The sequence below is a fragment of the Lathyrus oleraceus genome, chromosome 5 (genome assembly GCF_024323335.1).
Source record: "Lathyrus oleraceus cultivar Zhongwan6 chromosome 5, CAAS_Psat_ZW6_1.0, whole genome shotgun sequence".
Classification (NCBI taxonomy): Eukaryota; Viridiplantae; Streptophyta; class Magnoliopsida; order Fabales; family Fabaceae; genus Lathyrus; species Lathyrus oleraceus.
Genome location: NC_066583.1, coordinates 140,040,328 through 140,059,144, shown reverse-complemented (window position 1 = coordinate 140,059,144; position 18,817 = coordinate 140,040,328).

Here is an 18,817-nt window from a genome sequence, read left to right as displayed (position 1 = left end):
CCCATATTTGCTTAAGGAAAATCTACTGGAGAGATTTGTATTACCAAATAACAGGAGGTAACAATCAACAGATACCGGCAACAGCTGCAACATGAGTATCCAAATGCTATGATTATGCATGTATGCATTATGCATGATGAATGTATGATGAATGTTGACAAACAGACATGTTCAACACGCGGGTCCGGGAATCAACCGTCCGGAGAGAAAACCAAAGCCACCAGAGAGCAAAGAAAATCCACTGGGGACTGGGATATCAGGGAACACTTATCCTGCAGGGGAGGAAGGCCACCGGAGGCTTCCGGAGGGATCGTCAGTCACAACGGAGAACAGAGTTCAACATACAGGCGGATGCGCCACAACAACTTGTGCTGGAAATCAGGGATACCAAGAAGCAACCAGATCTCTGATGAGGATACATAGGCATTGATAAGGCTCCTTACGCGAACAACTCCACTGAGGGATCCATCTGAGGGAATGCCGGATTACGGGGATGTCGATCCACCAAATACTGAATCTTCAAAGAAAAACAACCATGCTGGGGAGAAAGGAAGACTGCTCTACTGGAGAGAGGAAAGTTGAAGTCTTCAGTAAACGCTCTGCTTGGGGAACTGCCCCACAATAATGTCCGAAACAGCAAACTTGGTGGGGATGCCCCACGATAGGGCTCAAACAGCACTCTACTGGGGATGCCCCACAATAGAGCTAACAGGGACTTGGAGGAAGAATCTGTACTGCCGGGAACATGAAGATGAACAACTTCAACCAACACTGCATCGGGCAAAATCACTGAGGAGAAACCATACGAGGTTCTGCAGGACAAAGATACAGTCATGCTCGAGATACGAACAATTGTCTTACCTGTTGGTAATCATACCACCCCTGGGAGAGCACTGTGGGTCTCCTAAGTATTCTTCCATCATTGTGAATGTTCACTTTGTTTAAGAACAATTTTGTGAAAAATTTGTTTATTTTGAAAAACAATGATACTTTATCAATTAAAACATGCAAAACGTTTGTTGAGTTGAAACAAATAAGAGTGCAAATAATTGGATAAAAGCTCAAATAGATGTGATGGAATGGTAGTCTGCAAAGGGCGAGACTCCATAGATCTGTACAAGTTTGAAATCGGTGATATATATTGGAGAGGGCTACATTGAACATAATGACCTTTCCTCTACCATTCTGGATTTTCGATGTATTCAAAGCTTCAGTCGACGACGAATCGAGAATCCCTGACGGATGACAGATGTACAGCACAGTTTTGTCAAGATGCAGTTACTTGCCAAATCCCTAATTTTTGCCTAGATTGCCCCAGTGTGAGGTGATCAATCTAGCGGGATGCAAATTCTTTTTTTTTCAGTGTCTCTAACTTTTGCCTGGATCGCCCTTTCGGGTTTTCAATCCACCGAGACGCTCCTTTTTGCCTAAGTCGCCCTTTGGGGTGTTCGACTTAGCGAGCTGTTGTTTTTTTTTGTTTAGGCGAAGTATTTCTTGACTGCATCGGAATTCACAGGACGAGTGAACTTCTTCATCCATTGCTGTAAGTGTCAAAGCACTGCCTGAAGAGGCTCTTTTGAAAACATATGGACGTTCATAGCTTGGAGTTCACTTGCCCCTGGAATCGGGCACGAAAGACAAGACTTTCTTGAGCACAGGGTCCCTCGGAACACACGAGGCTTGACCTTCTTAACGAATGCTTTTCCACTCTCTGCTGATATGACTGACCATGACACATGGCAGTTGATCTTTTCTTCTTGATCGAATTCAGCATCAGCCAACTTGGGACTTTGAGGGTGCTATCTTTCTTTTGTTTGTTTTTTTTCTTTTGATTTTGCTTTCTTTTGATTTCTTTTGATTTTGCACCCTCCTCCTTTTTTTTTTCTTTTACTTTCTTTGATAATGCCCCAGTTGGCTGTTCTGCTGATTCTCGAGATGCAGCTGAGTGTGATCTTCTTTTCTTGCTCAAGAAGTCGGGAAATCTCGTCAGGAATCCCTTCAACATCATCTTCTTCCGCTTCGAATACAGGGAATTCAAAATTGGGAGATGACGTCCGATCATTATGTTCAATGGGTTTGAGAAACAACCTGCATAATGATTTAGAGATGAAAAGCTTTTTGAAAAACAAACAAGACAATCGTTATGCAGATGAAAAGATTGCTTTTATTCTTGTTTTTTTGGTTCTTTTGTGATCACCAATTTCATGCAAAAAGCGAAAAGGGAAAACAATGGAAAAACAAATGTTTTAACATGAATTATTTGAATGAAAATATCATTGCACAAAATGTTGCCAACAATGTCATCACTTCTCCTTTTGGCATGGGAGAAGGGTTTTTAAACAAAGTGATTATTACAAAGACTTATGAACAACTGTAGGAAAGCCCACAGTGACCCAATTGTGGTAGACCCCACCAGGGATGACAACTGTCAATATCTTTTGCATCAGCAGCTTCTGCTTTCTGAACAACCCTCTTTATTGAAGACCTCAGAAGAAAAGTCAATGCCGGCCCGGGATCGGTTAACCAGGAATAAATCCATCAACAACACTAAGTCTGGCAAAATATCTCTCTGAGTTCACACTTCTCTTGCTCAGGATGATCCATCAATCTGGCAGAGATGGCTCTGGTATAATGCTGGCAAAGTGCGTCTTCAAAATAAATGAAGATCGCAGGGTCAGACCACAGGACGGGAGACCGGAACAAAACCTGTTGATGCAAATGATGCATGAAGTGTTTATGCATATGCTTGTTTTTATTTCAAAGGAACTCGAGGGTTTTATTTGCAAACTTTGAAATATTTAGCATTTTGATCATATATGAGAACATCTCATCAGATATATCAGGTGAAAAAATTTTCCCGGTTTTTTCATGTTTTGAAATTTTTTGCAGATAAACTCCTGTGAGTTCCTTGAAAATTTTCTTTTTTTTTCTGATGATATGGATGCAGATGAATGCATGAATACATGAATGCAACAAACACACTCAAGGATCAAACAAAGCACGCCAAACAAAGGTCGTGGGAAAGTTCATTGTATCCCTAATATCAATCATCCATTTTGGTGGATTTAGGTTTTCACCTTATCGACACCCAAGTTCCATTGATATTAACGGTACATGAACCGGCTCTAACATCCTTAATATCAACCAGCCGCTTTGGTGGATTTAGGTTTTACACCTGATCCGGGATCCATTGATATTAACAATGTTTGAACGACTCAACCACGAATCATGGGTTTGTTGAGAGTCACGAGCATGGAGTCTCGGTTAAGAACCACCCAAAGGGAGTGTACTAGGGTTTAAACGTGCCAGACATGTTCTATCAGAGGTTCCCATAATCATCGTTCCATCTTTCGAATATTATCGGAGGAACGAATACTCGTATTCCAAAAATATTCTCAAGAGAAACTCTTATGAGTGTAGTATCGCGTAACAATCGTATCAGAACTGACATCTGAACGACCTCCGCACTACGGTCCTAAAAATAGGCCAAGATGGGTTTGGTAAACTAAGGTCCTTGGCTTCTGCGGAACATGATTGAAAGAATAACGCCTAACCACAAATAACTTGTGTGACATTATTAGTTCAACATGACCTCCACCAAGTGAATGGTCTCGCAAGTCAACTGGCTAAGGAATACTCCACACCAGTCAACAAGACTATGCCATTCTCCTATCCTAGAGTACACTCGAGTTCGGGTATAGAACTCATCTCACAAAGGAAAACAGACAACCAGCCAGGCAGAAAGAATAATGAATATGAATGCAAACATTAATGCACACAATCAATGCAATCAATAAATGTACATATATACAATGAATGCAATAAAATACAACAAGCAGAAAGCAACCAAAACCCTAACCTAGAGAGCGCTAGGAGAGACTCGCTCAGGGAAGATGGACCAGCATAGGTCAACTTCTCTACATCCCCAGCAGAGTCGCCAGCTGTCGCATTACGCGAAAAACCGGCGGGAAAAGAAAGAACAACAGAGCCGCCACCGTGCGTTATTTATCCCAAAAGAGGGAAAGGAAACGCTCGAAGTAAACCTAGGAAAGAACATGGTCTCGCGACCAAAGAGGATGGGTTCGGGAGTCGGTTATGCGAAGGGAAGGTGTTAGGCACCCTACGCATCCGTAGTACTCTACGGGATCCACGCACAAAAGGAAGGAATATTGGTTGCTAAACACTGCTCAAACACACACACACTGGCTGAAGGAGACAAAAGAAACTGACTGAAACCGACTCGGCAGGATATCGCATCCTGGGCCTACTTAGTCTATCAAGCATAGACATCAGAGTCGAAGTAGTTCGGACTGGGAAAACGACACATGCTCGCTAGGATATCGCATCCTATGCATACGTATCTTCTCGGACGAGAGAAGAATCAGAGCATTCGTAGCTCGGCTGACACGCACACAAACAAACAAGACACAGGCAAACGTGGAGCCTGAATGCCAATCGTTGGACTTACATCAGCATCCGAACCAGAAAACGCACACAGGAAACCAACTGCCAATCGCTGGACTTATGTCGGACTCCAACCAGAACACACACAAGGGTGGTTAAGACACAAAGGGTTGGAAAAGAAAAAGGGCGCCCGGAGAGATCAGCTCAATCTCCTGCCTACATACTTCATCTGGTATGAAGATCAGGGCGATGTAGTTCCCCTACGCAGGGACAAGGATCTAGCCTAACCAGATAACAAAGGGAGACACAACACTAGGGAGACTACGACTCGAGCCTAGATGTTGTCATGCAAAAGTCAACCCTAAGTTAAGGTTTCTAGCTAAATGGCACACGGGCCAACCTATCCTAGACAAGACTTGCACAGGAAGCAAGGGTCTCGATTGCAACTAGGGCAAGAGAAAGGGGAGGTCTCAATCACAGCAAGGGTGAGAGGAAAGAGAATCAGTGTTAGTGGTTAGTCAAACTCGGCAAGACATCGCGTCTCGTGCCTACGTATCTCATCTGAACATGAGAATCAGAGTTGCCGTAGTTCGGCCACGGAGGGAAAAAGGACTCGATTGCAACTAGGGCAAGAGCAAGGGAAAGTCTCGATCGCAACGAGGGCGAGAGAAAGGAAAAGGCTCGATCGCAACGAGGGCGAGAGAAAGGAAACGTCTCGATCGCAACGAGGGCGAGAGAAAGGATCAGGCTCGATCGCAACGAGGGCGAGAGAAAGGAAAAGGCTCGATCGCAACGAGGGCGAGAGAAAGGATCGCAACGAGGGCGAAAACAAGCACGGATTAGCTGTTAGTCGTTAGTCAAACTCGACAAGACATCGCATCTCGTGCCTACGTATCTCATCTGAATATGAGAATCAGAGTTGCCGTAGTTCGGCCACGGAGGGAGGAGGGCTCCATCGCAACGAGGGCGAGAGAAAGGAAAAGGCTCGATCGCAACGAGGGCGAGAGAAAGGAAAAGGCTCGATCGCAACGAGGGCGAGAGAAAGGAAAAGGCTCGATCGCAACGAGGGCGAGAGAAAGGAAAAGGCTCGATCGCAACGAGGGCGAGAGAAAGGATCGCAACGAAGGCGAAAGCAAACAAGGATTAGTTGTTAGTTGTTAGTCAAACTCGGCAAGACATCGCGTCTCGTGCCTACGTATCTCACCTGAACATGAGAATCAGAGTTGCCGTAGTTCGGCCAAACAACTCTAAGCATGGCTCACACAGGAAGCAAGCCACACAGACTTGACTTGCACAGGAAGCAAGTCAAGCACAACCTACCTTGCACAAGGGCAAGTCCAAACTACACCTAAAGAGGCAAAGCAAACAGGCAATCACAGGAAGCACACTCTATATGCATACAAGAGGCTCACACAAGGGTTAGGCACTAGGGCCAACTGGAATAGGGTAAGTGTGCTCTTAACCTTGCCATTGAGAGGCTAAGGTGAAGCAGATGAAATGATGAGGTGAGGATGAGACCTCACAGCTCTTATCCCTGGCCAGGGAGAGCTAATAGACAAATGAGCATGGGTCCAGAAAGTGGGAACCCTTCTATACTCGAAGACTCTGACATTGTACACTTTGTACAAGATCTTGGGTTTGTATCCCAATGCATCAACACACAGCAGTGTGAGCAGAGGGATGACACAACAAGAGTAGTGGGGGATAGATTGCATATCCCTACCTTCCACCAATTGCCTTACTTGAAGGACTTTTCCTGCTTGGGACAATTTTAAACACACACAAGCATGGCCTCTTAAGGAGGACTTCAGACAGTTTGCCCGGTCAAATAACAGACCGGGTCTCCAGACTACATGAAGTAAAAGAGATTATACCTCAAGCAAGTTGCTAAAAAGCAAAGCAAATCAAGTTCAGAGAACTTAGGCAACTAAAGTACCTACAAAACAAAGGTTAGCACATGGTGAACAATCAAGTTCAAACAAGTTTGAATGATCTTTGAGGCATTGGTGCTTAACCTGAAACAAAAACTCAATTGTGAGCTCAAAAAGACCACTAGGGCTAGCCTAGGGTCAAAGATGAAAGAAAAAGTCAAAACAGCAAAGAAAAGTCAACCAAAGTCAAGGTCAAACATTTAAGAAGCTATCTCAATTGGATTCACAATCACATCATGCATCATCATCAACTTATAAGCAAAAGAAGGCAAGGCATGGCAAATGAAAGCACAAAAAAGTCAACAGAATGACTTGCATCAAAAGTCAACTCAAACAATTTCAAAAATCACCAAATAAATCACACTCAATCCTAACATCTAGCATGGCAAGCATGTCAAATTTCATGGCATTTGGATGAGAGGAAGGCAGTCAATTAAAATCATGAAGTCAACATAATTTCAAGTAAGCACAATGAAAGTCAATAAACATAGGTCAACTTCAAAAAATCATATCAATTTGAAAACAGATGAGAAATGAATGAAATTAACACCAATGCAAAGCTCAAGATGTCTAGTTATCACATATGAAATTTCATGATCATACAATATGGTATGAGAATTTCCCAAATGAAATAGCAATGTGTAGCACAAAAAGTCAACCATGGACTAGGCAGGGAAGAAAATTCACAATCAAATGGAAAACAGCACAATCGATTCCAAGAAAAATCACACATGAACTAGACATATAAAGGATGGATCATGCAAAATTTGGGGTCATTTGGATGCAAGGAAGCATGTTAACAAAAATTGGGAAAATGCACATCATTCATGTAACACCAAATGTAACACTTAACTTCAGAAAATCATATCTCTCAATCCACAAATGATAAATGCACAAACTTTATATGGAAATGAAGGGGAATGAGTCTAGTTTCATCACAAAAAATTTCAGGGGCAATGGATATGTCATGAGTATTTCACAAAAGGAATGGCACAATGTATCAATTTGGCATACATGTTAGGAAACCAATTATCATTTAAAAATCCAGCCAATGAAAAATTAATTAAAAATCACAATTAAATACTAGACACATTCATGAACATTATGGAAAAAATCTCATAATTTTTGGATGAAAATTGAGAGAGAAATTAATTTTGCAAGATGAGTGAATAATTGGATGAAACATGATCAAATAACATGAATAATGGGTCAAACAATGGTCAACGCATGGCATTTCTGTAATTAACCCATTCATTAATCCAAACGACACAGTTTAAGCAAAGGAAACGAAATGTTCCCATTGGTCCAATCCCAATGGAACAGTAGCACACAAAGCAACAACCAATCACCAAAATTTCTGGGCAAGGTTTCACGCAGCTAGGGTTTTAGGAAACAATGCAATATCAACTTCATCATTCATCATCAATCATGCACAGACAAACATAACCAACATCAGTAATCAACATGGCCATGCAACAACTATCATCATCTAACATCAACCAACAACAAAACACACTTAATCGTGGGAAAAATCTGGACAGGGTAGGTTTAACAACAGCATGCATTCATCATCTTTCTCAAAATCAACATGAACAAGTGCGCCCAGAAGTTAACAACACGCACATCAATAGCTTCAGCTAGCCAAACACAAACACAATCCACCATCTATATTCATTAATTCGAGCACATCACAGAGAAATCCACACAAACAAGTTTGAGCATAGAACTTCAAAACCATATTTCTCTTAACACAGTGGATCATTTTCGATGGTTTAAAGTTCATTGGCATCAGCAAGTCGAGGACTACACATGACATAGCATGGATAGGAGAAAAGAGAGGGTCGAAAAACTTACTTGTTTTGAAGAACTCGATGGAACAGTGGTTATTTGATGGTATTTGCTCAAACAGTCGAAGATTCCAGCTCTAAATGATGGATGATGAAGTTGTTTCAGCTCAAACTTGCTTGGAATTCTTCAAAGCTCTAACTGCCATGGTTGGTTCCTGAAGAAAACAGAACAAAAGAGATGGTTCCAGCTAGTATTTGATGGTGAAAATGAGCTCAGAAATATGTCTAGATGAAGAAGCAATGAAGGTTTGTTCAAGGGTTTTTGGGTGTTTTGAGCAGAAAATCCCAATATGCAAAATTGCAAGAAGGAGAGAATGGAGCTTTTCTGCGTGTGGCTGCTGTGTGTTAGGGTTGGAATCTGGCAGAAAAATGTCTTTATGTAGTCTGTTTAAGCTCCACTAATGAAATGCTAAACCAATTTTAACTTAATGACCAAAAATGCAAATTGCTAAATGTTGGCATAAGTGGAAATGGAGGGGTATGCTGCCACGAATTGGGCCTGCTACAGGCTGCAAATGACTATTGTGTTTGCTGTTTTTGGTCTGCACATGACTTGCTTACTTTGTTTTGTTCAAATGAAGCTTTTTGCCAAGTTATCAAGTTATGCAATTTTGGTCCAAAATGATGGTGTAATGGTGGTATGAACATGATTTAGGGCTTGGAACAAATTTCAAATACCATTTAGAATGAATCCCCATTGGCCAATTGTGTAAAAAGTCAAAGAATCAAAAAGTCAAAGTTTGGTCAAACTTTGATTTTTAATGGAATAGGTCAAAAAATGCCATTTTGATTGGTAAGGTTTTGGAGAGTGAAATTTATATTTTTGGAAAGAGGATGAAAAATGTGGTTTTTAGGAAAAAACCCCACCAAATTTGGCCTTATGGTTTGAGAGATATGCCTCTTTGAAGTTCACAAATTTTTGAAATTGAATTGATCATATCTTGACAACCATACATAGGATTTGGGAGTTCTTGGACTTTTTGAAAATGGGAGAACAAGACCTTCAACTTTCATGTTGGGCAAAAATTCATTTGAAGCTTGTATCATGATGTAAGTTGAGGATCAAGAAGTTTCCATTTTTGGCAGTTGAAATTACAGGTCCAGTTTCTATTTTGGGAAATTTTCTGATTGGCTTCAAATTCTTCAATGATGAGGTTTGGCATGATATATGAGGCTTGTGTGAGCATGAATGAACTCCTTCAAATCAATTCCATCCATCAAAACCAAAGAATCAACCACAGTTGACCAACTTTGACTTATCTAGGGTTTTGGATGACTGAAGCACGTCTGATGAATTCCAAACCCTAGTTCCTTGAGACCTTGACTTCAAATGATGTCCCAAGTTGTATGGACTCTTGATGATTGATCATGGTGCCCAAGTTCTGCAAGAATGGCCACCATCCACTGCAATGACTGACTGTTGACTGTCTAGGGTTTTTGCCTGACTGTGCATGAACTGATGGCTTTTGAGCCTTCAACCCTTGACTTGAACACTTCAAATGGGCCTCCAAGTCATGTGAACTTGATGGACAATCCCTAGGGCTTTTGCTCCTTGAGAAACAACCTTGCTTGATTGGTTGACTGATCTCCTGATCAGTTTGACCTAATTCTTGATTTGCTTGCTCTTGAGGCAAATGGGGACAATGCAATGCTATGCAATGTATCATGATATGTTATGACCTATTATGAGATGGTATGTACAATGATAGGTGCAAATTTGAGGTGCTACACTCTCACACACCAAACTCAAGTCTCTAAACTGCTCAATTAAATCCAATTCTTTAACCATTAACATAGACATATGCAATGATTTCCGACTCAATGCATCAGCCACTACGTTTGCTTTACCCGGATGGTAATTCAAACCAAAGTCATAATCCTTCAGAAACTCTAACCATCTTCTCTGTCTCATATTCAGCTCTTTCTGATCAAACAAATACTTTAAACTTTTATGGTCACTGAAAACCTCAAATCTTGACCCGTACAAGTAATGCCTCCATAACTTCAGAACAAATACCACGGCTGCCAACTCTAAATCGTGTGTCGGATAGTTCCTCTCATGAACCCTCAGTTGTCTCGAAGCATAAGCTATAACCTGCTTGTTCTGCATCAACACACCACCCAAACCCAACAATGAAGCATCACAGTAAACCTCAAATGATTCCGACGAACTCGGTAATATCAGAATAGGAGCAGTAGTCAACCTTCTCTTTAACTCTTGGAAACCTTCTTCACATTTTGAGTCCCAAACAAACGCTTGCCCCTTTCTAGTCAACATCGTCAACGGTAACGCCAACTTAGAAAATCCCTCAATGAACTTCCTATAATATCCTGCAAGTCCAAGAAAACTCCTTATCTCAGAAACTGACTTCGGAGCTTCCCACTTAGATACAGCTTCTATCTTAGAAGGATCAACAGCAACACCATCTCTTGAAATCACATGACCAAGAAAACTAACCTCTTCTAACCAAAATTCACACTTTGACAGTTTAGCAAATAGCTTCTTTTCTCGTAGAACTCCTAAAACCAATCTCAAATGCTCAACATGTTCTTCTTCAGATTTCGAATACACCAAAATATCGTCAATAAACACCACAACAAACTGATCTAGGTACGGATGGAAAATCCTATTCATATACTCCATAAACACTCCAGGCGCATTAGTCACACCAAAAGGCATTACAGAATACTCATAATGTCCATACCTCGTTCTGAAAGCAGTCTTCTGAATATCCTCAGTTTTCACACGTATCTGATGATAACCCGATCTCAAATCTATTTTACTGAACACACTCGCACCAACCAACTGATCCATCAAATCATCAATCCTCGGCAAAGGATACCGATTCTTGATCGTCACTTTATTCAGTTGCCTGTAGTCCACACACAACCTCATAGTACCTTCTTTCTTCTTAACCAATAACACTGGTGCACCCCACGGTGACACACTCGGACGAATAAATTTCTTATCCAACAGATCTTCCAACTGACTCTTCAATTCAGTTAACTCAACAGCAGACATACGGTACGGAGCCATCGACATCGGCCTAGTACCAGGTACCAAATCAATCGAGAATTCAACTTCACGCTCTGGCGATAATTCATTCACTTCTTCAGGAAACACATCAGGAAAATCACACACCACGGCTAGATCGCAAATCACCAGTTTATCTTTAGCCTCCAAAGTCGCTAACAGCATAAACAACTCTGCCCCATCTGCTACTGCCTCATTCACCTGCCTTGCTGATAGAAACAAACTCTTTCCTTCCTCAATCTCAGGAAAGATCACAGTCTTATCAAAACAGTTGATATAGACTCGGTTAAACACCAACCAGTTCATACCCAGGATAACATCAATCTGCACTAGTGGAAGACACACAAGGTCCATCCCAAAGTCTCTACCAAAAATACTCAAAGGACAATTTAAACAAACTGAAGTAGTAGTCACTGAACCCTTCGCAGGAGTATCAATCACCATACTTCCATGCATCTCAGATATCTCTAATCTAAGTTTCACAGCACAATCCAAAGATATAAAGGAATGAGTCGCACCAGTGTCAATAATAGCTACAAGAGGAAAGCCATTAATATAACACGTACCTCGGATCAAACGATCATCTGCAGAAGTCTCAGAACCCGATAAAGCAAAGACCTTGCCTCCCGACTGGTTCTCTCTCTTCGGCTTAGGACACTGTGGGCTAATATGACCCAACTCTCCACAGTTGAAACAAGTCACAGTCTTCGACCGACACTCTGCAGCCAAATGACCACCTTTTCCACACTTGAAACACTTCCTCTCAGCACTGGTACACTCATGGACACGATGTCCAGCCTGACCACATCTGTAACACTTAGCAGGGGCACTAGAGTCTCCCCCACTAGGCCTCTTCATTCCACTCTGTCTCTGGAAACCTTTGCCAGCTGCATACGGTTTCCCACGATCATTCTGATTCTTGCCTTTCCTATCAACCCTCTGCTGATAGCTTTCCGCTCTGGCCTTGGTATCCTGTTCAAAAATCCTGCAACAGTCAACCAAATCAGAAAACACTCTAATCCGTTGATACCCAATAGCCTGCTTGATCTCGGGACGTAACCCGTTCTCAAACTTCACACATTTTGAAAATTCCCCAGTAGCCTCATCATAGGGAGTGTAATACTTCGACAGCTCTGTGAACTTAGCAACATACTCAGTAACAGACCTGTTACCCTGCTTCAATTCTAAGAACTCTATCTCTTTCTTTCCTCTGACATCCTCTGGAAAATACTTCCTCAGGAATCTCTCTCTGAACACAGCCCAAGTGATCTCAGCATTCCCAGCAGATTCCAACTCAGTGCGGGTAGCAACCCACCAATCATCTGCTTCTTCTGACAGCATATGCGTACCGAACCTGACCTTCTGGTTATCGGCACACTCAGTCACTCGGAAGATTCTCTCGATCTCCTTCAACCACTTCTGAGCACCATTTGGATCGTATGCTCCCTTGAACATTGGAGGATTGTTCTTCTGGAACTCACTCAGTTGACGAGCAGCTCCCATTCCCACAACATTCGGATTTCCCCCAAGTACTCCAGCCAGCATACCCAGAGCCTCAGCAATCGCAACATCGTCTCTACCTCTTCCAGCCATCTCTATTCTGAAAGCCCAACAAGCTAAAACAATAAGTACGGATAGGGTTACCCAACACCTATCCCGTACAGGGGAAACAGAATAATTACGACTCGACTCGACCGACTATGCTCTGATACCACTAATGTAACACCCTTCTAAAATACCCCAAATATTTAATTAAAATAGAAATATATCAATCAGAGTAATTATGCAATTAAGGGTGTCACACAACCATTTCACACCATTCACCAAATAACTGTCATGCTCTTTTATTAATTCAAAACATAAAGCATTTGCACAATACGCAGCGGATAGAAATCAAATCAATCATGCAAAACATGTAACACATTACATGTAAAATTATTCAACAAGGTAAAACATCCCGTCCCGATGTTACATCTATCAGAGCATGACCCACTAAGGAGACTACACTAGACTCCAAGCACTAGCTTCTACTCAATCACTGCTCGTTACCTGAAAACATAGTTGTAAGGGTGAGTTCCTCAATCGATATAATAAGCATTATAAAATATCATGTAATGCTAAGTAAATAACACATTAATCACCCTAATCATATCACACATTCGGTAACGGCAACCTCCACTCAAACATCATAATCATGCTCAACATAAACATCAAAACACACGTATAATATTGGAACACATCCATTCATATTATACACAAGACATACATTATGCAATGAGACTCCATGCACGCGGTACCGACTATTCGTGAACATATAGTTCACCTCACCGATCAAATCCAGATGCGGCTACCAAGCCCACTAGTCCCACTCATTTGAGACCTAGTGACTCACTCACTAATTCCTCACCACGGGAATTAGCTACCACCAACTCACTAGTTCCTCACCACGGGAATTAGCTACCACCCCAAGGGCTATGCTATGCACGCTAATCACCTAGCATGCAAACATCAACAACAATCCATAATGATTTACTCACTAATTCCTCACCATGGGAATTAGCTACCACCATAAAGGCCACAATATGCATGCTAATTCACCTAGCAATGCAACATCAACAACAATCCACAATGGACATATGCTCACACTCTAGGCCATAAAACAGTCCATCCACAATTACATACATAATATATACATTCACAACATTATGCATATTTTCACACATCATCAGCATATTTATCACATAATCATATCATGTCATGCCAAATAATTTAATCACAGTATTAGCACACTCTACTAATACCTATCCTACTCAAAACAACGGGAAATAATCCCTACTATATCACACACCGATATAGGCCAATCACCAATTATGTTCACAACATTAAAATATCAATTTTTTCCAATTTCCAACAGTGTTAACCGGTTAACGCCCTGGGTTAACCGGTTAACGCAACACAGAACACGCTTTCTGGCAAAACCCAACAGTGTTAACCGGTTAACGCCCTGGGTTAACCGTTAACGCAGACAGAACAACAATATTTTCACAACTCACAACAGTGTTAACCGGTTAACGCCCTGGGTTAACCGGTTAACGCAAGCAAAACAGCAATACCTCACAATTCCTAACAGTGTTAACCGGTTAACACCCTGGGTTAACCGGTTAACGCAAGACAGAAAGCTGTTCCTGCGCTAACACGAAGCAGAATGCAGAATTCTCCGCATTTTCCGCCGTTGGAGGACTTCCGGACCTCCGATTCCGATTCCGTAAAAAGCTATACGTTCGGGAAATCACAACTCACACAACTACAAATTCAATTACAGCTTTAACACAACTTATCCAACACAATTTTTCAGCATTCAACATCCCAATTAGGGTAAATTCAACGGTTTATCACTACCCATTACATGTTAACCCATAATACCCATTAAACGACGATAAACCCCCCTTACCTGAGTTAATCCGGCAATCTTTAAGCTCCAAGCTTTTCTCTTATCCAACCTTCTTCCTCTTGCTCTGTCTCTTTGCCTTTTCCTCTTTTCAGCCGCTTCTCTGCTTTTCACGTAAAAACCCTTTTACCAAAATGGAACTCTTTTCCTTATTCCAACTTATATACTCCAATAGTAAAATCCAATAATATTATTCCAATAATAATAATAATCCAATAATATTCCAAATTATTTAATTAAATTAATAAATATAATATTAACTTAAATTAAATAATTATCTTATTTTTATCGGGGTGTTACACGTTTAATGTATCAAATGTGACTTAATCATGAGATCCCATTAAACATAAGGACACTATTCTTAAAGTATCCGTAGTCGAGCTTTATGGTGAAATGTGATAACATTAAAGCATTAAGACTATTATGTATATTGACTGATAATCACATCTCATGGATCATGGATAAGGAGTTATCAAGTCTTAAACATAGGTATGAATATTAAGAGTAATATTTATACTGGATTGACCCGCTATGAGAATACTATATAGAATGTTATGCAAAGTGTCATAAGTTATTCTCATGGTAATAATGATGTATACCACCCTTCGACCTGAAACCACTATGCACCCTATATGTAGAGTTGAATGCCTTATTACTGATCAAACATTGTCCGTAACTGGATGACCATAAAGACAATTGATGGGTACTCCACGAAGCATGCTGAGGGACATGAGTGACCTAGATGGAATTTTCCCATCCTGCGTAACAGGATAAATGTCTACGGGCCTAGTATTGAACTGGACAAGGATGACGCGGTATATGCCTTGTGTTCAATATAGACATAAGGGCAAAAGGGTAATTGTACACATAAGTATTATCACAAAAGGATTTATCAGATCACATGACATTTTCATGTCTTGGGTAGCATTGATGTGTTGCTAGATATCTCTCACTGTTTATTATGTTAAATACGTGATTTAATATAATTGCCAATGCCGCGAAAACCTACAGGGTCACACACAATAGGACGGATTGATGAGAGATAGAGTAACTAAGGAACACCGTAAGGTACAATGCACTTAAGTGAATTGTAGAACATCGTAAGGTACGATGTACTTAAGTAGAATACGAAATATGGTAAGGTACCACGCGCTTAAGTGATTTTAGCATATTATAAGACATGGGCCACATACACTTAAGTGGGCTTTTTAGCTTGCAGCTCACACAAGTGGTTCTATAAATAGAACCCTTGTGCAGAAGCATTTGTGCAGTTGTAATTTCTTTCTCTCTCTCTCTCTCTCTCTCTCTCTCACTCAAAGCCTTCATTCGTAGCAGCTATCACTGAGATTGAAGGATTCCGTTCGTGTGGACTGAGTAGAGACACTCTCACAATTCAACGTTCGTGATTGCTCTGTAGATCTGGATCAAAGGTTTCAATCACCACAAGAGGTAACGATCCTATCACTGATCATGCCCATTCGTAAGGATCACTAAAGGAGAATTTTTTTTTAAATTCCGATGCGTTTTGGATCGCTCATCTCCTTCAAAATGGATATGGAATTATAGACTTGGCCATCTCAATTTCAAAGACATCATAGATTTGAAGAGAATAAGTATGGTTTCAGGATTACCAGAAATCGACATTCCAAACGAAGTGCGTGAATAATGTGTGCAAGCGAAGCAACATAAGAACAACTTCAGTAAGGATGCATGAAGCAGGTCGAAGGCAATTATTGAAGTCATATACTCTGATGTATGTGGTCCTCTTCAGGTGGATTCGATTGGAGGTAACAAATACTTTGTTATATTCATAAATGATTTCAGTAAAAAACTATGGTCTTACCTGATCAAGAAGAAAAGTGAAGTGATTGAGGTATTTGCCAAGTTTAAATCTACGATCAAAAGACAGAGCGGTCAAAAGATCAAGATTTTGAAAACTGATGGTGGTGGAGAATATGTGCCGGAATACTTCGATGTATTATATGTCAAAGAAGGGATTGTGGATGAAGTGGTGTCACCCTACACTCCACAACAAAATGGAGTCGCAGAAAGGAAGAATATAACCATTATGAATATGGTTAGAAGTATGTTAAAAGGCAAGCATTTACCTAAAGAATTATGGGGAGAAGCTGTGTCGACTGTGACATATATCATGAACAGATGTCCGACGAAGAAGCTAGAAGGAACCACGCCAGAAGAATGTTGGTCTGATGTCAAGCCTAGCTTGAGTCATCTGAGGGTGTTTGGATCTATAACACATAAACATGCGCCAGATCAGTTGAGAAGAAAACTTGATGACAAGTTGAGTCAAATGATCCAGATAGGATATCATTCGAATGAAGGATACAAGTTGTTCAACCCAGTGAATAAGCAAGTGGTGATCAGCAGGGACGTGATCATAGATGAGCTTAGAGAATGGGATTGGAATGATAATGCCAAGAAAGATTCAGTGAGGATCTTTTATGATGAACCAGCTAGTGAATTCGAAAGAGAAGTTCAACAGGAAGAAGTCAGAGGTGAAGCAGGCCTAAGCAGACCTCAAAGAACAAGACACATGCCTACAAGGTTACAAGAATGTGTGATTACATCAGATGATGTGGTCAATGAAGAAGGTGAGATGGTACATTATTCTTTTTACGCAGATGTCGAACCAGTCAACATAACTTAGGCATTGAAAGATTCGAAGTGGATGAAAGCAATGGACGAAGAGGTAAAGTCAATCGAAGTCAACAACGCTTGGTAACTTGTTGAATTGCCCCAAGACAAGAAGGCAATCGATGTGAAGTGGGTATATAAGGTAAAGTTGAATCCCAAAGGAAAAATGAATCGAATTAAGGAGAGGCTTGTGGCAAAAGGATTTCTTCAGAAAGAAAAAATCAACTTCGATGAGGTTTTTGCACCTGTTGCTAGGATCGGAATAATCAGATTGGTTATTGGTCTAGCAAACATAAACAACTGGCAGATGTGTTAGATGGATATGAATTGTGCATTCCTGAAGGACCCCTTAAAAGAAGAAGTTTATGTTGCACAACCAACTGGGTTTGTGAAACATGGCAAAGAAAGAAAGGTGTACAGGCTGCATAAAGCCCTGTGCGGACTTAAACAAGCTCCAAGAGTTTGGAACAAGAAGATAGATGGTTTTCTAAGGGAGAAGGAATTTGTGAAGTGCAAAACTGAACATGGAGTATATGTAAGAATAAACAAGAGTGAATTGCTTATACTATGCCTCTATGTCGATGACCTGTTGATAACAGGTAGCTACAAGAAGGAGATCGAAGACTTCAAAGGTGATCTCAACAAGGAATTCGAAATGTCAGATCTGAGTGACATTTCATATTTCCTTGGAATTGAATTCTACAAGAGTGGTAGAGGTTTGATGATACACCAAAGAAGGTATGCAGGTGAAATACTCAAGAGATTTGAGATGCAAGATTGCAACCCAACTTCGACTCCAGCTGAGCCCAGATTACAATTGTCAAAAGATTCAGAAGAAGATGATGTCGACCCAACCCAATATATAAGACTTATTGAGTCACTTCGATACCTTTGTCATACAAGGCCTGACTTAGCATACAATGTAGGTATGATGAGTAGATTCATGCAGAAGCCAAAATTATCACATCTAGCAGCGACGAAGAGGATACTAAGGTATCTGAAAGGAACTCTCAACTATGACATTTTGTTTCCTGCAGCCGATGAAGGAAAAAATGCAAACTAGTGGGATACACTGACTTAAGTTGGTGTAGTGATACGATGATCGAAAATCCACACCTGGCTATGTGTTTATGCTAGGTGGTGCACCAGTTGCTTGAAGTTCGAGAAAAGAGCCAGTAGTGGTATTATCATCGTGCAAAGCAGAATATATAGTTGTTTCCCTTTGTGCATGTCAAGCAATGTAGATGGTGAATCTGGTCGAAGAGATAATAGTAAAGAGTCATGAAGCAATTACCATGAAGATCGACATCATGTCAGCTATCAATCTGGCGAAGAATCCGATAGCACATGGTTGAAGAAAGCACATCGAAATGAGGTTCCATTATCTTTGAGAGCAGGTAGCAGATGGGAAGATGAATGTGGAACACTGCAAAACTGAGAATTAAATTGCAGACATCATGACGAAGGGAGTGCAGGTCGAAATGTTCAGAAGACTAAG